This window comes from Stomoxys calcitrans, chromosome 1, assembly GCF_963082655.1.
Source record: "Stomoxys calcitrans chromosome 1, idStoCalc2.1, whole genome shotgun sequence".
NCBI lineage: Eukaryota > Metazoa > Arthropoda > Insecta > Diptera > Muscidae > Stomoxys > Stomoxys calcitrans.
In genome coordinates, this window is record NC_081552.1 from 26,117,107 (window position 1) to 26,140,238 (window position 23,132).

A 23,132-nucleotide genomic window follows, 5' to 3' on the forward strand; every position below is an offset into this window, starting at 1 on the left:
AAACCTTAAACAGCGGAGGGCAAATAGAACCGCAGCACATTGGCAGAATAACGCTATAGCTGAGTAGCAAAAAAATGGGATTAAATTTAGACGCAGATATACGAGATCTCGCCACAGAAGCACGCCTGAGGCTGAACACGGTCTATACATGGAAGCAAAAGAAGAACCCTCTGACAATATAAGATGAGCTAAGAAATGCAGTCCACAGCCTTCAAAGCAGAAAAAAACCCCGGTCTCGACGGAATACCCGCAGTGGTCATAAGGCAGATAGCAAAAAACGCAACTGCATTTTTTCTAGGAATGTTTAACTGGTGGCTTTTTGAGGGCGTTTTTCCGGAGGTATGGAAGAGACAAAAGCTGGTGTCCATAAGCAAGGGCAAAAATGAACCCACATCCCCAGCCCCATACGGCCATTCTGCATGCTGGATATGGTCGGCAATATTTTGGAGCGACTTTTGAAGCCGCGGCTTCAGGACGCCATCGTTGAGGGAGACAAATTGACTTACAGGCAGAAATGTCCACGATCGGTGCTCCCTGAGATGTGGTGGAGACAGTAGAGGCGGCTAGGCAAAGAAAGGATATGAAGAACGCATTTAATAGCCTCACATGGTCTGAAGTCCTTCAAGCACTCAGAGAGAACCTCAATATACCGCCGGCGTATTTGATGAGAATAATGATAAGTTACTTTCATAACAGGATGGAACGAGAGAATAGGAGGTCACATCAGCAACGGCGCAAGGCTCCATACTAGGACCAGATCTTTGGAATGCCAGTTATGATGGAATACTGCAAACAGAAATGAAGAGGGTATCTTTTTAATAGGATATGCTGATTACATAGCTGCAGTCATCACAGCAAGAGACACGGAAGGTGCTGAGCGCAAACTATGACAATTGATGCTAATGGCAGAAGAGTGGCTGGATTCCAACGGCCCGCAACTTGCGATGCAGAAGACTTAGTGGCTACTTCTAACGAGAAAATATATCTCATTGGAAGTGTATATGCGCATAGAACGCATACTGGCGAACTGACTGTATACAAAGCTAACCTATGCAAAGTAAATTCGGTAGAAAGGCCGCGAGAATAGCGGCACAACTCAGTCGAGTGATGGCAAACACAAGTGGGCATCTCCCGAGCAGGCGCAGACTCTTAATGGAGACATGTAATAGCATCCTCCTCTATGGGAGCGAAATATGGGGCCGTACACTGCAGACAGCATGGCGAGCAAAATCCCAGCTCTTGGTACAGAGGACGACTGCTCAAATCATCCTTAAGGACAGTAGCGGAGCATGCAAACCTTGTGGTAGCCGGAATGGTTTCGATAGACGTAGATGTTGACAGGCCATGTTTACTTCCGGCAAAACCTGCATAGAATGGGCAAATGCTCTTCTAGCAAGTTCATTTATTAGGAGCAAGAGGTAGCAGATGATGTGGAACATACATTCTTCCACTGCGAGAGGTGAGTTGTATAACTCAGGAAACTGGAAACAGCGAATGACGACGTTTCGTCTGGGACAATAGTCCAGGGGATGCTTAAAGACAAGCAGATCTGGGAGGCGATGATGAGATACGCCGATAAAGTTCTGCGGAAGAGGTTGGACGTGGAAGCAGTGGCGTAGAGTATGAATGCGAAGGCCTGGACGCAAACACAACGAAGTTGATATAATTTATTACCAGATATGAGGTTCCCCTCGAAGTAATGCGAAAGCGGTTCCGAGGAGTAATTCATCCTCAGGGGTGATACACGGTATCTTTTAAGCCAGTACCATTGGAAACAACGGAGTCCGTCATAAGGCGAAAGGCATACTCGTCATGTGAGTAAAGCATTTTCCCTTCCTAACACGCAAAAAAAAAACACCATAGGATGGGGAATGTACTAATCAAGTTATTCCGTTTGTAAGATCTCGAAATATTGATCTGCGACCTCCGTAAGTATTGGGATGCCCAAAAAGTAATTGCGGATTTTTTAAAAGATAGTAAATGCATTTTTAATAAAATTTAGAAAGAACTTTAATAAAATATACTTTTTTTACACTTTTTTTCTAAAGCAAGCTAAAAGTAACAGCTGATAACTGACAGAAGAAAGAATGCAATTACAGAGTCACAAGCTGTGTAAAAATTTGTCAACGCCGACTATATGAAAAATCCGCAATTACTTTTTTGGGCAACCCAATATATTTATTCTTGATCGTCCCGACTTTCTGAGCCTTGTCCGTCTGATGTCTCGATTTCACACCTAAAACCTCTGGAAGCTGCAATTTTGGTCCGAATTTGGCTTAAATTTTGCACCTCATGTTCCATTACGACTTCCAACCACCGCACAGTGGGATAGAACCAAAAAAAAAATATATGACGTGTGAGAACGGGTAGAGATACCTTTTTGAAGTTTGGAATGGTTAAAGCTGAGGTGTTAGCGAGATCGTGTGCAAAAGTTCAAGGCCCTAGGTAGCCCGGGTGCTTTTTGGCCAGGCTCCTAAATTTGATTACCTTGGTATTTCGAAAATGTTTATTTGTGGTCCAATTTCTAAAATTTGTTGTTGTTGTTGGATAGTGCTGAAAATTCCTACAGAAAAGTCTGCTTGAGGTCTCGTCTTGTTTCGGTGACATTCGACTTACCATTCCATATTGCAAAGAGATATCTGTATATGCTCTCACACGACATATTTTTTACTAGATCTTTTTTTGGTTTTATCTCACTGTGCACTGTGGCAAGTAAGGTACAAATGAGCCTATAGCCTTATATGTGTGGGTCCTAAAAGCTTTAATATTTGACTAGTTGCCATAAATTTGGTACGTAAAGTAAAATGATGAAGAATCCATGGGGGTTGTTTCCCAAGATTCGGTCCGGCCGAACTTGGCACGTATTTACCTGTTAAAGACTGTAGCGTGATCTCGGTCAGACGGACGGACATGGACATACGTATACTTTGTAGGGTCGGAAATGGATATTTCGATAAGCTACAAAAAGGGCGATCAAATTAATATATCCCAATTTTTGGTGGTGGGTATACCAATGAAAGAAGAAGAAGATGCTTTCCATTTTTCTTAAAAATTCCATAATAATCAATTTCCCTTTTAAGGAGTTGTTCGCACGTATGCTTCATTTAATGCATGTCATTCAACAACAACAAATGGTCTTAATTTGTAAAACGGGAAAAGCAACTATTTTAAATTAAATTATAAACTTATATTGTACATAGAGTGACTGTTGAGGAGCTTAAACAAAAATTCTTTTTAATGGTTTTTATTAGTTTTTTTTTTTGGATTTTTTCTCCCTTTTTTGGACAAGGTCATGGGAATTTATGAACTTGAGTATTTATCTTGTCATGATAATTGACAGTTTTGTTGATGATGACTTTTCGCATGATTGCCCTTAACGAGGACACACGCATGTACAATTTCGTTTTAATTATGAAATTTTACAGAAATAAACATGAGATATTGTGACTCTAATAATAAAGAAAACAAGTAAAAAGGCATTAAGTTCGGCCGGGCCGAACCTTGGATACCCACCACCTCGGGTATATATGTAAACCCTCTTTCGTCATAATCTGATGAGTATTTAATAACTTGTAAACCCGAATTCGGCACGGACATTGAGTGGTCTAATAAATATTGGGGTGCCCAAAAAGTAATTGCGGATTTTTCATATAGTCGCCGTTGACAAAGTTTTTCACAGCTTGTGACTCTGTAATTGCATTCCTTCTTCTGTCAGTTATCAGCTGTAACTTGTAGCATGCTTTAGAAAAAAATTGTAAAAAAAGTATATTTGATTAAAGTTCATTCTAAGTCTTATTAAAAATGCATTTACTTTCTTTTAAAAAATCCGCAATTACTTTTTGGGCAACCCAATATAAGTCACTTTTCAATATGGTATAACAAAACTTTGGTCTTTTTGGCAGCTATATCCAAATATAAACCGATCTGAACCATAAAGGACACCGATGTCGACAAGCCTAACATGAGTCACTGCGTCAAATTTCAACGAAATCGGATAATAAATGCGATCGAATCGGTTAAATCGTCTTAGAATTTTACGACGGTCCGAAATATATATACTTTATAGGGTCGGAAACTGATAATTCGATGTGTTGCAAACGGAATGACTAAATGAATAAACCCGCTATTCTACGGTGGTGGGTATAAAAAGCTTAGCCAGAGCAATAGGAAATGGCCAGTCACCATGTCGCCTAGTCGTGACGAAAAGAATGCCCATCAGACATGACCTTCAAACAAAGTTAGCTGCCAAACGCTTTGTTACTGCCAAAATGAAACATTTGGTTATTTATAAGGACATGTGAATGTAGTAATAAGGGGGAAAATACAACTTAAAAAGTAATTGAAAATTATATCATGGCTATGACATTTAAACTGAGATGGAGTAAAGATTTAAAGTCTATTCAGTTATTCCAAGTATTGCCAGCGAATATTAGACTAGCCCATGATTACATGAAGGCACACAAATTTAAGAAATTAATTGCCCTCATAATTTAGTTTCAACAAGTAAAAAGGCATTAAGTTCGGCCGGGCCAGACTTTGGATACCCACCACCTCGGGTATATATGAAAACCCCCTTTTCGTCACAATCTGATGAAAATTGAATAACTTATGCACCCAAATTCGACACGACACGGATATTGAGTGGTCTAATAAATATAAGTCACTGTTGAATTTTTGATTTCAAATTTCAACAAAATCTGGTAATAAATAAACCTCTTATGAGCTTCAGACCCTTAATCGGCATGTCGGTCTATATGACCTATATCTAAATATAGTCCGATCCAAACCATATTTGGGACAGACGTCGGGAGAACTAAGACTACCCAACAAATTTCAGCGAAATCGGAAAATAAATAGAGCTTTTACGGGCTTCAGACCCTTTATCAGTCTATATGGCAGCTATACCTAAATATAGTCCGATTAAATCCATATTAAGGTCAGATGTTAGGAGGCTTAAAATAACCTTCTGTTTCAAATTTCAGTAAAATCAGGTAATAAATAAAGCTTTTATGGGCTTCAGACCCTTTATCGGCAGATCAGTCTATGTGACAGCTATATCTAAATATAGTCCGATCTGAAGCATATTTGGGTCCTATGTTAGTAGGCATAAAAGCACATAACGTTTCAAATTTTAGCGAAATCGGTTAAAAAATAAAGCTTTTATGGGCTTTAGACCCTTTATCTGGGGATCGGTCTATATGGCAACTATACCTAAATATATTCCGATTTGATCCATATTTAGGTTACATATCAGGAGGCTTAAGAAAACCTTTTATTTAAAATTTTAGCGAAATCGGATAATAAATAAAGCTTTTATGGGCTTCATACCCTTTATCGACAGATCGGTCTATATGGCAGCTATACCTAAATATAGTCCGATATGTACCATATTTGGGTCAGATGTAGGGAGGCCTAAAACTACTCATTGTTTTTAAATTTTAGCAAAATCGGATGAAAAATAAAGCATTTATGGGCATTAGACGCTTTATCGGAAAATCAGTCTATAAAGCAGCCATATCCAAATATGGTCCGATTTGGCCCGTTCAAGAACTTAACCAGCATGCATCAAAAGGACGTATCTGTGCCAAATTTCAGCTCAATATCTCAATTTTTGATAGCTGTAGAGTGATTACACAGACGGACGGACAGACAGACTGACACACGGACATTAAAATTCAATAAATCTTTATTTGTTGTTGACCATCCACTTAGTCCGATTTTGGCATACTTTTTCCAACATTTTGGCCGGTATCTGACGAATAAATGCTTCAATGTTGTCTTACAATGCGTCAATTGAAGTGGGCTTGTCTGTATAGATATGAGATTTAACATAGCCCCACAAAAAATACTCTAAAGGCGTTAAATCGCACATTGTAGGCGGCCAATTGACCGGTTCCGAAAGTGAAATAACATATTCACCGAAATTGCCTCTCCATAACTCCATTGTTGCGCGTGCTGTGTGCTCTGTGACATGTGACACCTTCAACAAGACGGAGACACATGCCAAACAGCACACGTAACAATGGACTTATTGAGTATAACCCCATCCTATGGTGTTGGGTATAAAATGCTGGTATCTTCTCCTTATTTATAAAAATCAATTTGTGTTTGTTTGTTGGTTTTTTTGTGTGTTTCTTATAGACTCAGAAACGGCTGAACCCATTTTCTTGAAATGATCACTGATGGTGCGTAATGAAAATAGAGTACTAAATTTTTTGATATCTGAAGAGGGAGCGGACCCTCCCCCTTACCCTAGTTTTCAGAAACGCCAGATCTCGAAGTTGGGTGATGCAATTTAAGCGAAATTTAATCTTATAGTAACCTACAAACAAAAATTTGGTATCCAAATTTCGGATGGGGTACCCAGGGGGGGGGGGGGGGCGCCCCACCCCAAAACCTACCAAATATATATATACACCAATCACGACAATATGGGACTCAAATGAAAGGTATTTAAGATTAGAAAACGTATCTGATATCCAATTGTCGAAAACCCCAACCCCCAAAACACCCCTAAATCGGACATATTTACCAAGCGAATAGAATACGAATTTGGGACCAATTTTCTGGGGGTTCACCTCTTCTGCAAAACACCCCCCAAACAGGACTTATTTACCGACCATGGCAATATGGGGCTTAAATAAAAGGTATTTGGGTGTAAAATACGAATCTGATATCCAGATGTGGGACCAAGTGTTTGGGGGACCGCCCATCCCCGAGAACATACCCCAAGACAAATTTACGACCATAGCAATATAGGACTCAAATATGAAAGATCTTTGGAAGTAAAGCACGAATCTGATATCAATGTTCGGGAAAAGTGTCTATGGGGCCACCCCACCCCCATAACACCACCCAAATAGGAAGTATGCTGATATTGCCATACGAGGCTCACATAAGAGGTATTTTAGAGTAGAACACGAATCTGATATATATTTTCAAAGCTAAGTCACTGTGTGGCCCCAAAACACTCCCCAAACCGAACATGTTTGTTGACTATGGAAAAATGGAGCTCAAATGAAGGGTATTTGGGAGTAGACCATGAATCTGAAATCAACATTCGGGACCAACTGTCTAGGGGACGTCCCACCACCATAACAACCCCCAAGTAGGACATATTTGCTCACCAAGACAATTTGGGTCTTCAAGACAGTGAAGCTCGACATTCATAGTTTTTAAGGTCCATACCCCAAACATATTTGCTGGCTTTTGCAATAACGGGTTTAAGTGAATGGTATTTCAGATTCGAAAACAATCTTGATATCCAATTTTGAGGCCAATGGCAATATGAGGTTCAAATATATAAGAATAGTGCACGTTGCTGATGTATTTTCAAGGCTTAGAGTCTGTAGAAGAAAACGCAGCGAAGCGGGACCGGTCCAACTAGTGTCTAATGAAAAAAATAAGAGAACAGACAAATGGCTGCCAGGTGCAAGAATTTCAAAGACACATACATTATTTGGTAATATTTACGCGATAAAATATTTCCATGCCAAATGAGGTATTTGCATGTGCGAAACCAACAATTCCAATAAGCATTTTTATGCTTATTGGCCCTTTCTGAGTCTATAAGGAACACACAAACAAACAAACAAACCTACAAACACACAAATTAATTTTTATACCCTCCACCATAAGATGGGGGGTATACTAATTTCGTCATTCTGATTGTAACTACTCGAAACATTCGTCTGAGACCCCATAAAGTATATATATTCTTGATCGTCGTGAAATTTTATGTCGATCTAGCCATGTCCGTCCGTCTGTCTGTCGAAAGCACGCTAACTTCCGAAGGAGTAAAGCTAGCCGCTTGAAATTTTGCACAAATACTTCTTATTAGTGTAGGTCAGTTGGTATTGTAAATGGGTCATATCGGTCCATGTTTTGATATAGCTGCCATATAAACCGATCTTGGGTCTTAATTTCTTGAGCCTCTAGAGTGCGCAATTCTTATCCGATTGGAATGCATTTTTGCACGACGTGTTTTGTCATGATATCCAACAACTATGCCATGAAAGGTTCAAATCGGTCCATAACCTGATATAGCTGCCATATAAACCGATCTTGGGTCTTGACTTCTTGAGCCTCTAGAGTGTGCAATTCTTGTCCAATTGGAATGAAATTTTGCACGACGTGTTTTGTTATGATATCCAATAACTGTGTCAAGTATGGTTCAAATCGTTCCATAACCTCATATAGCTGTCATATAAACCGGTCTTGGGTCTTGACTTCTTGAGCCTCTGGAGGGCGCAATTCTTATCCGATTTAAATGAATTTTGGCACGTAGTATTTTGTTATGATATCCAACAACTGTGCTAAGTATGGTTCACATCGGTCCATAACCTGATATAGCTGCCATATAAACCGATCTTGGGTCTTGACTTCTTGAGCCTCTAGAGTGTGCAATTCTTGTCCAATTGGAATGAAAGTTTGCACGACGTGTTTTGTCATGATATCCAACAACTATGCCAAGTATGGTTCAAATCGGTCTATAACCTGATATAGCTGTCATATAAACCGATCTGGAGTCTTGACTTCTTGAGCCTCTAGAGGGCGCAATTCTTATCCGATTTGAATGCATTTTTGCACGACGTGTTTTGTCATGATATCCAACAACTATGCCAAGAAAGGTTCAAATCGGTCTATAACCTGATATAGCTGTCATATAAACCGATCTGGGGTCTTGACTTCTTGAGCCTCTAGAGGTAGCAATATCCGATTTGCCTGAAATTTTGTACGACGGATTCTCTCATGACCATCAACATACGTATTTATTATGGTCTGAATCGGTCTATAGCCCGATACAGCTCCCATATAAATCGATCACTCTATTTTACTTCTTGAGCCCCCAAAGGACGCAATTCGTATTCGAATTGGCTGACATTTTACACAGGCCTCCAACATATAATTGAATTGTGGTCAAAACCGGACCATATCTTGATTTCACTCTAATAGCAGAGGAAATCTTTTCTTATATCCTTTTTTCCCAAAGAAGGGATGCCCGGAAAAGAACTCGACAAATGCGATCCATGGTGGAAGGTATAAAGGATTCGGCCCGGCCGAACTTAGCACGCCTTTACTTGTTATATATAAGATATTCAACTGAACTTATTTTTTATAAATTTTAAGCAGAATCCATGGTGGTTGTTTCGATTTATTTATATTGGGTTGCCCAAAAAGTAATTGTCGGTAATATAGTCGGCGTTGACAAATTTTTCCAACGGCTTGTGACTCTGTAATTGCTTTCTTTCTTCTGTCAGTTATCAGCTGTTACTATTAGCATGCTTTAGAAAAAAAATGCGCGAAATTTTGTTTACATTTGTTTGCTTGGCGTCAATTTTAATATGGCTACCACATGTATTGAAAGAAATTCATTTAACAAACCGAATCAACGCTTGTGATATGCACCTTAAACGCAATGAATTCGATCCGTTTTTAAAACGAATCATAACTGGAGATGAAAAATGGATTGTTTACAACAACGTTAGTCGAAAACGATCATGGTCCAAGCATGGTGAACCAGCTCAAACCACTTCAAAGGCTGATATCCACCAAAAGAAGGTTATGCTGTCTGTTTGGTGGGATTGGAAGGGTGTGGTATATTTTGAGTTGCTTCCAAGGAATCAAACGATTAATTCGGATGTTTACTGTCAACAATTGGACAAATTGAATAGAGCCATCAAGGAGAAGCGACCAGAATTTGTCAATCGTAAAGGTGTCATATTCCACCAGGACAACGCTAAACCGCACACATCTTTGGTCACTCGCCAAAAACTAAGTGAGCTTGGCTGGGAACTTTTGATGCATCCACCACCATCCACCCTGACCTTGCACCATCAGAGTACCATTTATTTCGATCTTTGCAGAACTCCTTAAATGGTTAAACTTTCGGCAATGATGAGGCTATAAAATCGCACTTGGTTCAGTTTTTTGCAGATAAAGGCCAGCAGTTCTATGAGCGTGGAATACTAAATTTGCCAGGAAGATGGCAAAAGGTTATCGAACAAAATGGCTATTATATATTTGATTAAAATTCATTCCAAGTTTTATTAAAAATGCATTTACTTTCTTTTAAAAAATCCGCAATTACTTTTTAGGCAACCCAATAGCATAACGAATACAGTACATCATTATACAAAACCATAATGGAGTTGTGCGAAAAATGAACATTAAATTGAACTTGGTATCCTTTTAAAAATGCATTATTTTTTTTTTTATTAAAAACAATATACATATACATAAGCGTGACGTTAAATTAATTCATAGTTGAAATACAGAGTAAAATGTTCTGTATATCAAGAATGAAAGGTAATGTAATGGGTAGAAAACTTTATGTTAGTTACAAATTCTTGCAATAAAACATCTGAAAAGAATTATTTTTTTGTGTGTGATATCTATTTCGTAATAACCAGGCTTACATTTTTAAGGACATTATGAAGAATGTCAAGGTCAAAAGTGTTGTTGGCTAGTTATATAAATTAATTAACATTTTCTTATTGTTCTATTTGACTGCGATGAATACATGCTCAATTACATCACCATTTTTTTAATCTAATAAGAAATAAAACATTGATATTGTCTTTTGCTAGAATCGCCAAGCCCCCTCCATGGCATTCTCTATCTGATCTGAAAATAAAATATACATCTAAAGAGACAAGAATAGCTGAGCATAGTCCTATTTCCGAGACACACACTACGTCAATTACCGACTTTTCGAATATGTATTTCAATTCGTCGATCTTATACCTTAAACTCTGACCGCTTTATTTACATAGTTTAATGAAGCTTTAAAATAGATTATTTGATAGTTTCAGAAAGGAAATCTGTCGACATGTCATGCAAGTCAAATATGTTCAAACTGTAATAACTACGGTTGACATATGACAAAATTATTGCAAATTCTCTAAAACCTGACGAACATATATATGGGAGCCATATCTAAATCCGTACCGATTTCAACCAAATTTCTTAGATATTGTGGTTGTCGTCGAGGAAGGCCACGTGCTAAATGTTGGCAACATTGGTTAGTAAATGCGCTTGCAGTGGCTATGGAGGTGAAAATCGGGCAATATACATATATGGCAGCTATACCTAAATCTAAATCGATTTGTATCCAACTGACCTCTAATATTAAGAGTCATAAGAAAATACTTCCTGCCAAATTTCAATTGAAAAAGCTAAAAAATTACCACATTATTGCAATTTTAGTCCAAATCGGACGAACAAATGTACGGGTGCTATATCCACATCTGAACCGATTTTTTCCAATTTCAATAGGATTCGTCTCTACGCAAAAAAAAAAAAAAATATGTGCCAAATTTAAATACGATCGGATAAAAATTGCGATCTGTAGTTTGTACACAAATTAACGCGGACAGACGGGCATTGCTAAAACAAATCAGAAAGTGATTCTAATTCGATTCGTATACCTATCAATGGGTCTATGTCTCTTCGTTCTGGGTGTTACAAGTAAATGCACTTAGTTATAATACACTCTACCACAGTGGTTGAATTTGTATTTGTATTTTATTATGATAAAACCCATACAAAAGACAGTGTCTTATAAAGGGTGATTTTTTTGAGGTTAGGATTTTCATGCATTAGTATTTGACAGATCACGTGGGATTTTAGACATGGTGTCAAAGAGAAAGATGCTCAGTATGCTTTGACATTTCATCATGAATAGACTTACTAACGAGCAACGCTTGCAAATCATTGAATTTTATTACCAAAATCAGTGTTCGGTTCGAAATGTGTTCAAATTTTGACAAATTTTGTTCAGCGATGAGGCTCATTTCTGGTTGAATGGCTACGTAAATAAGCAAAATTGCCGCATTTGGAGTGAAGAGCAACCAGAAGCCGTTCAAGAACTGCCCATGCATCCCGAAAAATGCACTGTTTGGTGTGGTTTGTACGCTGGTGGAATCATTGGACCGTATTTTTTCAAAGATGCTGTTGGACGCAACGTTACGGTGAATGAACACATTTCGAACCGAACACTGATTTTGGTAATAAAATTCAATGATTTGCAAGCGTTGCTCGTTAGTAAGTCTATTCATGATGAAATGTCAAAGCATACTGAGCATCTTTCTCTTTGACACCATGTCTGAAATCCCACGTGATCTGTCAAATACTAATGCATGAAAATCCTAACCTCAAAAAAATCACCCTTTATAAAGCATGGGTTAGTAAATTGATAAATACAATGAGTTCAACAAGTTTTCATTTAAATAGAACAATAATTGGTACAAAATATTTAACAATTTAAGCAAAGTTACTGATACAATATTTAAGTTAAAAAAAAAGGTTTAAACAAAATAAAAGAAAGACGAAAAAGAAACTTTAAAGAAAATTTAACAATTTAATCAAAGTTACTAATAAAATAAATTAAAAAATTGTTATAAAAAAAAACAAATAATTAATTAAAATGTTTATAAATCAAAGATTTGAACTGCCGTTCATTATTTATAGTTTGAATACTATTGGGAAGATTATTTCAGAGACGTATAGCATTAACAAAGAACTGTTGTTCAGATACACGATATTGATGACGTATTTGTATTACTTGTTTACCTCTTGTAGAGTTGGCAAAACGCAATACAGAAGCCAGATATAACGGTTCATTGGTATAAATTGCCTTGTGGATCATTTGCAACAAGCGTATCTTAAGGAACGAGTTAAAATAGACACCATATACTGGTCTGGCAAAGTCAGATACCCGGTCTCTTCTACGCAAACCAAAAATGTATCTAACGACATCGTTAAAGGCCACGTGCAATTTATTCCTATGAGTTACATCACAACCGTAAAAAACCTCGCAAGAGTATAATAGTTTCGGCAGAATAAATGTCCTATCCAAAAGCATTCTTATTGACAAAGGGGTATTTACTGTCGACTCATATATAAGTTTCGTAAAACGCCGTAGGTCCTGCCCACTGTCATACTGACATGATTTTTCCATGAAAGTATATCATCAAACTCCAAACCAAGGTTTCTTGCAGATTAAACAATCTCAATTGGGGCTCCAGCAATTGCCACATCAAGATTGGGCGGCATTGTCACCCGATTCCTACCAATTGCAAGGCACTTTGACTTTGTTGGATTTAAAAGTAGTCCGTTGGCGTTTGCCCATGTGTTTATCATATCCAAGTCATTATCTAGTCAAAGTAGTGTAGGGTTTAAATATACCATGTAAGAATGGGTAGAGATATCTGTTTTAAATTTGGAATGGTTAGAGCTGAGATGTTACCAAGATCGTGGCCCTAATTCGAAAATTTCGCGTCAGATTAAGATAAACCCATGGATTTATCTTTCATCCCAAAATAAGACAATTAATGTTCATGACTTTAATAGCAACAATTTTTGTTACACACGATAAGACAAAATGATTATACCATTCTCGCTTCTATGTTGATGGGTACAAAACAAAATGGAACCCCCCTCAAGTAGGTTATCTTGGCTGCATCGACAGTAACCACTATATCGCCCTGTCATTGTACTACAATTATGAACTTGTCATTCCCAAAAAAAAAAAAAAAAACAAAAAAAGAAACTAGTTGACTTTACCTGTTATCAGTGATAACTAAAAATAAAGAAGAAACTGGCATGGGTCCTAACAAAAGTCTATTGTCAAAAGTTTTGCATTATTTCGTTCAATATTCACCTACAATCAATTTTGACTGCCGTAATGAAAGTAAACAAAATTATCGCCACAATACTATCAAAAAAACGAGCCAAAGAAATTTTAACAAAAAAACTAACACTACCCAGGTATATTATCAATGTCCAATAGCAGTCAGTCAGATACACAGACAAAAGAACAAGAATCAAAAATACAATGGGAAAAAATATTTAATGAAGAGGTAACTAAACAACGCAGTTAACACAAAAGAAAAAAAAAACTTATAATTGTTGTTATATTCCTGCGATAACGCATAAAAACGTCAAAACTTGCGTAACAGTCACAATCGCAATAACACCATCACTATGACTATATATCTCTATTCCAAAAAAAAAAAAAAAAAAAAAAAGTAAAAGCGTGCTAAGTTCGGCCGGGCCGAATCTTATATACCCTCCACCATGGATCGCATTTGTCGAGTTCTTTTCCCGGCATCTCTTCTTAGGCAAAAAAGGATATAAGAAAAGAGTTGCTCTGCTATTAAAACGATGTCAAGATATGGTCCGGTTCGGACCACAATTAAATTATATGTTGGAGACCTGTGTAAAATTTCAGCCAATTCGTATAAGAATTGCGCTCATTGGGGCTCACGAAGTAAAATGAGAGAACGATTTATATGGAATCTGTATCGGGCTATAGACCGATTCAGACCATAATAAACACGTTTGTTGATGGTCATGAGATGATCCATCGTACAAAATTTCAGGCATATCGGATAATAATTGCGACCTCTAGGGGTCAAGAAGTCAAGATCCCAGATCGGTTTATATGGCAGCTATATCAGGTTATGAACCGATTTGAACCTTATTTGACACAGTTGTTGAAAGTAAAAATAAAATACGTCATGAAAAATTTCAGCCAAATCGGATAGGAATTGCGCCCTCTAGAAGCTCAAGAAATCAAATCCCCAGATCTGTTTATATGACAGCTATATCAGGTTATGAACCGATTTGAACCATACTTGGCACAGTTGTTGGGTATCATAACAAAACACGTCGTGCGAAATTCCATTCCAATCGGATAAGAATTCCGCCCTCTAGAGGGTCAAGAAGTCAAGACCCAAGATCGGTTTATATGGTAGCTATATCAGGTTATGAACCGATTTGAACCATACTTAGCACTGTTGTTGGATGCAATAAGAAAACACGTCGTGCAAAATTTCATTTCAATCGGATAAGAATTGCGCACTCTAGAGGCTCAAGAAGTCAAGACCCAAGATCGGTTTATATGGCAGCTATATCAGGTTATGGGCCGATTTGAACCATATTTGGCGCAGTTGTTGGATGTCATAACAAAACACGTCGTGCAAAATTTCATTCTGATCGGATAAGAATTGCGCACGCTAGAGGCTCAAGAAGTCAAGACCCAAGATCGGTTTATATGGCAGCTATATCAGGTTATGAACCGATTTAAACCATACTTGGCACAGTTGTTGGATATCATAGCAAAACACGTCATGCAAAATTTCATTCCAATCGGATAAGAATTGCGCACTCTAAAGGCTCAAGAAGTCAAGACCCAAGATCGGTTTATATGGCAGCTATATCAAAACATGGACCGATATGGCCCATTTACAATACCAACCGACCTACACTAATAAGAAGTATTTGTGCAAAATTTCAAGCTGCTAGCTTTACTCCTTCGGAAGTTACCGTGCTTTCGACAGACAGACGGACGGACGGACGGACGGACGGACGGACGGACGGACGGACGGACGGACGGACGGACGGACAGACGGACGGACGGACGGACGGACAGACGGACGGACATGGCTAGATTGACATAAAATGTCACGACGATCAGGAATATATATACTTTATGGGGTCTCAGATGAATATTTCGAGTAGTTACAAACAGAATGATGAAATTAGTATACCCCCCATCTTATGGTGGAGGGTATAAAAAAACACTTTTTTTGAAAAGGAAAATTCTTCCAGGTGGAAATGTGAATGTGAAATTGTTGAAGTCAAAGAGAGGGGAGAATGAAGTTAAACATTTTGAGAAAATAAATGAATATAAACTTAACAGTAGAATTCTACTGAATGTTACTAAATATATATATATATATATATATATATATATTTATATATAGGGTTGCCCAAAAAGTAATTGCGGATTTTTCATATAGTCGGCGTTGAAAAATTTTTTCACAGCTTTTGACTCTGTAATTGCATTCTTTCTTCTGTCAGTTATCAGCTGTTACTTTTAGCTTGCTTAAAAAAAAAAAAAAGTCTAAAAAAAGTATATTTGATTACAGTTCATTCTAAGTTTTATTAAAAATGCTTTTACTTTCTTTTAACAAATCCGCAGTTACTTTTTGGGCAACCCAATATATAATCTTGAAGCTAGACATCCTAAAAATTTATTTTGAAAAAGTTTCATTCTACCAATAAAGGAAGACTAACATGAATAGCGGAAATTCACTCAAAACTTTAGGTTTTCGGTGGGTGCGGAAGTCAATTTCATGGCCGCCAAACAAATTAATTCCCACACGACATATAGTCACTAGAAGGAAACACCCTCCCACTATCCACTACCCACTCCCTAATTAAGAAAACGAATACCACACTAAAACATGAGTAATTTGAGATTAAAGTATAACAAATTAAAGTAGTCAATATTTTGAGCTATTTTAGGTATTGGTAGACTTGATAATACTGTACAACAACCACTATGAGGGGGTGGGAAATTCCAAGTTAGAGCAATAGAGCAAAACCCGAAAAGGGTTTAGAATTCTCTGACCCTACTTTTTTAGGACCCTTTTAATACGAACTTAAGCGCAAACGAAGGCAAATGCAAATTTACCCATGAATATTCCATTAAGAAACCAGGGAAAAGCTTCTCACATATCAATGAGTGCTGTTCGATTCAAATTTTTGTGCTCTATGATAAAAGACTTCCTTTTTTGCAGTCGATTCCGAATGGAGTGCCGCAGAGCGACACTTCTTTCGGGAGACGTTTTCAAACGGCTTCTATGCTGGTTCAAGAAGTATGGAATCAAATTAATCACGTTGTGATAGATGGAAGTCATTCATACAGCGCATTAGATGTACAGGGTGGCTGATGAATAGTGCTACAATGATGAATATTGCTACATTTTTTTTTCGGTGTATGGAATACATTTTTCTTTTATTCATGTTAAATTAAATTATTAAATTAATTATTAAATTATTATTAATTAAATTAATTAATTAATTAATTAAATTAATTATTAAATTATTATTATTAAATAGAAAAAAAGTTATTACATTTTTTTTTGGTAGCGGCTTTCATCAGCCACCCTGTATTGGGTTGCCCAAAAAGTAATTGCGGATTTTTTAAAAGAAAGTAAATGCATTTTTAATAAAACTTAAAATGAACTTTAATCAAATATACTTTTTTACACTTTTTTTCTAACGCAAGCTAAAAGTAACAGCTGATAACTGACAGAAGAAAGAATGCAATTACAGAGTCACAAGCTGTGAAAAAATTTGTCAACGCCGACTATATGAAAAATCCGCAATTACTTTTTGGGCAACCCAATAGAATCACCCTTTGGAACGAATATTGATTGGGATCAATACCTTGTTGCAGCAAAGGCTTGCACCCGTTAGAGCATGGCAAGACATGTACGATCTGATACAGCACGGAAGCTGAACGTTGAAAAGTTGCAAACACAACAGATTGCAACGGCATACTCTATTCGACTGACCCAACTGCTTGATGAAAGCATTCCTTGTCCCGATGATATAACGGCACAGGCTCCACTCCATGCAGAATACCACGAAATCCGTCGAAATGATGGTGAAGCCAATGAGTAGCAACCATCCAGATGAAGGAGAGATACAAATGCAAATTTTGCCCATTACGCTAAGGAACAGGGGCAAACTTCGCACATATCAATGAGTGCGGTTCAATTAAAGTTAAAGCTCGATGATAAAGGGCCTCCTTTTTATAGCCGAGTCCGAACGGCGTGTCACAGTGCAAAACCCCTTTGAAGAGAAGTTTTACAGGGCATAGTAACTCACAAATGTTCCCAGCATTAGGAGGGGAAAACCACCGCTGAACATTTTTCTGATGGTCTCGGCAAGATTCGAACCCAGGCGTTCAGCGTCATAGACGGACATGCTAACCTCTGCGCTACGGTAACAGGAAAAAAGCAGATAGGAGAAACGTCTATACCGCAGAAAGAACAAGTAAAAAGGCGTTAAGTTCGGCCGGGCCGAACTTTGAATACCCACCACCTCGGGTATATATGTAAACCACCTTTCATCAAAATTCAAAATATGTTCCGATTTGGACCAAATACTAAAAAGTACAGTAGCTATATTTAAAACTAAACCAATCTGAACCATATACGAGACGGGTGTCGAAAAGCCTAACATAAGTCACTGTGTCAAATTTCAGTGAAAACGGATAAGAAATGTGGCTTTAATGGGCTTAAGACCCCAAATCGGAGGATCGGTCTATATGGCAGCTATATCCAAATCTGAACCGATCTGGGCCAAATTAAGGAATGATGTCGGAGGGCCTAAAACAACTCACTGTCCCAAATTTCAGCAAAATCGAATAATAAATGTGGCTTTTATGGGCCTAAGACCCAAAATCGGCGGATCGGTCTATATGCGGGCTATATCTTGATATAGTCCGATATGGCCCATCTTCGAATTTAACCTGCTTATGGACAAAAAAAGAATCTGTGCAAAGTTTCAGCTCAATATCAATTTTAAAGACTGTGGCGTGATTTCAACAGACAGACGGACAGGCGGACGGACATGTCTAGATCGTCGTAGATTTTTACGCTGATCAAGAATATATAAATATGCGGGTTGCCCAAAAAGTAACTGCGGATTTTTCATATAGTCGGCGTTGACAAATTTTAAGCAATTAATCGAATTGGATCGTCATGTAACTGAGCGTGAGATAGGAGAGAAGTTAAATATACCAAAATCAACCGTTCATTATCACATAAAAAATCTTGGACTGGTGAAAAAGCTTGATATTTGGGTACCACATGTATTGAAAGAAATTCATTTAACAAACCGAATCAACGCTTGTGATATGCACCTTAAACGCAATGAATTCGATCCGTTTTTAAAACGAATCATTACTGGAGATGAAAAATGGATTGTTTACAACAACGTTAGTCGAAAACGATCATGGTCCAAGCATGGTGAACCAACTCAAACCACTTCAAAGGCTGATATCCACCAAAAGAAGGTTATGCTGTCTGTTTGGTGGGATTGGAAGGGTGTGGTTTATTTTGAGCTGCTTCCAAGGAACCAAACGATTAATTCGGATGTTTACTGTCAACAATTGGACAAATTGAATACAGTCATCAAGGAGAAGCGATCAGAATTGGTCAATCGTAAAGGTGTCATATTCCACCAGGACAACGCTAGGCCGCACACATCTTTGGTCACTCGCCAAAAAACGGAGTGAGCTTGGCTGGGAACTTTTGATGCATCCACCACCATCCACCCTGACCTTGCACCATCAGAGTACCATTTATTTCGATCTTTGCAGAACTCCTTAAATGGTAAAACTTTCGGCAATGATGAGGCTATAAAATCGCACTTGGTTCAGTTTTTTTGCAGATAAAGGCCAGCAGTTCTATGAGCGTGGAATACTAAATTTGCCAGGAAGATGGCAAAAGGTTATCGAACAAAAAATGGCAATTATATATTTGATTAAAGTTCGTTCCAAGTTTTATTAAAAATGCATTTACTTTCTTTTAAATAATTCGTAATTACTTTTTGGACAACCCAATATTTCCAAAGTCTGGTTTTAAATGTTGCCGAGTTACTGAGTAATTGCAGATTGTTAGGAAGTGAGTTCCAGAGACGTACAGCGAATATGAACATATGCCATTCAGAAACAAATTTGTGAATTATTTTTTTACCTCTAATAGATCTGGTGAAATCAATAAATCCATACAGATATTGTGGTGACTGCGTGTAGATCAGTTTATGCAGGAAAGTAAGCGATCTCAGGTACAACAAGTGCTGTAAGGAGACCCCATACAGGGATAAAGAGTATTCAGAGAGAGAGAGAGGGTGAGGGACGATTTCCAATCTAGAGTCGTTAATGAATATACTGACATCACATGAAAAACGAGACAGCCTGTTTCTGATAAACACACACTTGGACTTTACAGGGTTGAGATAAGGCCATTGGCTTTCGCCCACGTGCTGACTCTTGACAGATCATGATTAAGCAGACGTATGTTTTCAGCAATCTCATCCCGCGGACAGCCGATATGTATTTGTACATCGTCAGCGTACACATGTACCTCACAATAAGACAATTGAATCGCCAAATCGTTACTGTACAGTGAAAAGAGAAGAATTGATCCCTGAGGACTGAGTGCGTTGTGACAGGTGCGCCAAAACAAGACGAACGGACGGAGAAGAAAAATTGTAAAGATGTCTCATCACATAACAAGGAATGATCCACAGTGTCAAATGCTTTAGAATGGTCAAGAAGAATAAGGAAATTTATCTTGTCATTCTCCAAATTGACCCTGATCCTCTCAGTGACCTCTGCCAAGGCAGTTACGCAGTTGTGGTTAGGTAGAAACCCTGACTGTCTCACATATAACAAAGAGTTCTCGTTGACAAAAGATGACATTTGCAAATACAACAATTTCTCAAAGACCCGTGACAAGTAACAAAGAATCGCAATTGGTCTATACTCCTTGGAATTTTTAGGCAGTGGGATGACTGTGACATGTTTACACGCTAATGGATAGTAACTCGTGGTCAAAATCCTATTGAAAACATAGGTCACATGAGGAATAATAAGGGGGAGCAATAAGGGGGAGCGTTACTGTACAATGAAAAGAGAATAGGGCCCAGAATTGATCCCTGAGGACTGAGTGCGGTCTGACAGGTACGACTCTTACATATCTAGAATCAATGCCATCAGATCAGACAGCGTTAGACTTTACAGTCGCGACACATACTCAAGGACATCGGTGGGACCAATACAGCTGAAGCCAAAACCAGAGTCGTCTTCGAGAGAGGGGGAGATATTGAAGCCATAGAAATTGGGATCAACTGGGACCTGTGAGACATTAACAAAGGCATCATTAAGCCCATTGATGTCCAAGTTTGTTGAACATCTATTAGTATTTTTCCCAATTCCTATGTCTTGAATAACCTTCCACGTTCTCTTGGAGCCTATTGCAGAAGTAAAGCGTCTGTAATAGTAGTCTTTCTTCGCAATCAACTTATTGACGTGGTCTCTTGCTGAGCGAAAGGCATCATGTAACTCAGGCGTCCTGATATATATTTTAAGCAGAATCTATGGTGGTGGGTTCCAAAGATTCGGCCGGGTCGAACTTAGCATGCTTCTACTTGTTTGTGTTGCTGCTGAAAAACTCCCCTTTCTTATGCCAACACTGATTTCAACTAATACGCAATTAAAAATTTGCATAAAAACCATTTGACTTAAATCCACCTTTTTCATTATTTCCATTCCATGTTTATCTCTATTTTCAACCCGAAGAGGCATCACACGATCAGTATTGACCTATTCAAAAGGGCGTAATGTCTTTTTTGACTACACTGTTTGTTTTGCTGTATGTTTGCGTTTGTATTTTTTTCTGCAGAGCTCTTCACTCTCAGTGTGTAACTGTGTCACGTGCTACAAATTTATGCCGCTATAATAACAACAACTTAACATGCACTCCCCATAGTGACTATGCATGATGGGATGGATGGTATGGGGTGGATTGACTGAGTGGTTGGTTGGTGGGTTGCCACTAAACCAACTAGCGTCAATAACAACAACTCAATGCATTACGTTCGTGTTGCTGTGCCCTTTATGTTCGACAGTTTTGTTGTTGTTTGTTCTTCATTTAAGAAAATAAAATCCCGCGTGAAATTTCTGCCATCAAAATGAATGTGGAATTAATTCCCCACTATTGAAAATTGTAAGTAGAAATATAAAATAAAACAACACGAAATTTATTTGTAGGGTTTAATTTGTCGAGGAGGTACACATAATTAATTTCGTAATTGTTTACTTTTGGCTCTCCTCACAATACTTACATTCTTCTTCAATGTTGACACAAGGCGGCTGGCAAAAGGCAAGTCAGGCAGACGACGAAAGGCGCGTTGTGGGTGAAAAGTAAACACCTAGAATTTGATTCTTTTTTTTTTTTTTTGCTTTAAAATTTTATGCTTCAAAAGGCACAGATATGAGCACACTTTCTGTGGAATTTTTTTTTTTAGAAGGCTTTTTAATTTTTTGGAGAAATCACTTTTTGAAAAGATTTTTTTGTATGATATTTTTATTTTCCTTAGTATTTCCTCGTTTATTTATTTTTACAAAAGCAAAAATTGGCACTTTAAGATTTTTTGTTATAATTTAAATCTCCTTAATAAGAGCCTATTAAAGATTTTTTGTAGCCAGGTAATACGTTTGTTAATATTTAATTATTTTTTCTATTTTGAAGAATTTTGGACCAATTGTTTAAAAATTTTTCCACATGAAATTTTGTCCAATTATTTTAATTTCTTCAAATATTTTAAATATTATTTTTGTAAAATAATTCTAACTTTTTTTGAACCAATTTTTTAAAATTTTTCCACATAAAATTATGTCCAAATATTAAAATTTTTTCAATTATTGAAAATATTGTTTTTGTAAATAGATTTTAAAATTTTCTAAATTTTCATATGTTAATGGGCATTCCAAAAAAATTCTTCAAAGAAAGGGTAAGAATTTTAGTTACTTTTTTATTCGTTTAATTAGTGAAAATTAGTTTTGATAAATTTTTTAAGTAAGTATTTCTATGAATATTAATGAATGCCTTTCTTTACTTTGCCTTGATCAAATGTACCAAACCATTAGCTGTGTTAGTTTTCCTACACAGATTTCACAATCTAACGATTTTTTTTTCTTCAAGAAGTTATAGTTACACACTCCAAGTTTTCTTCTTGCAATTGCACACACACACGCACTTTGTTTTAAGAAGAGTTGTTTCTAGTGTAGAAATACAAAACAATTTTCATTTAATTTGCACAAAATTATTTAGATATTTTCCGAAAGACAAAACGATTGTTTGCATTAAGCGCGTTCCCGAACAGAAAATATTCACACCGGTCCGTTAAGGTTCGCGTTGTAAAATATACTGATTTGTTGTGGCTGATATTCAACGAAATTACTAATGTTTGATGTTCTCTCGACCATAGCCCTCTGTTGTTATTGCTGCTGTTGTTGTTGTATAGTGTGAGAAGAGCTATAAAAGCCACAATACTCTTAAACTCAACGAAACGACCAGCAAGCAAGAGTCAGCCTGGCTGGCTGGCTAGCTATCATTCATTGGCTATTATGTAAAAGAGTATAAAATACCAGCACACACTATTATCATAATAAGAAAGACATTATCGTAAGGAGAGAACGAGAGAGAGAGAGAAAGAACAAGTCCCACAGTTTAAGAGTGTTGAATAGAATGAGCAGCAGCGAG

At 37.5% G+C, this 23,132-nt stretch overlaps 1 long non-coding RNA gene across 1 annotated transcript in view; it reads right to left on the reverse strand.

Annotated features, from left to right (window-relative positions):
* The window catches only part of LOC131998562 (uncharacterized), a 180,965-nt gene extending 158,172 nt beyond the window's left edge, over positions 1–22,793 (reverse strand). The window contains exon 1 of the long non-coding RNA XR_009398797.1: positions 21,712–22,793. This is a non-coding gene — a long non-coding RNA (uncharacterized LOC131998562). The remainder of the gene's footprint in view (positions 1–21,711) is intronic.
* Between the last annotated feature and the right edge of the window lie 339 nt (positions 22,794–23,132).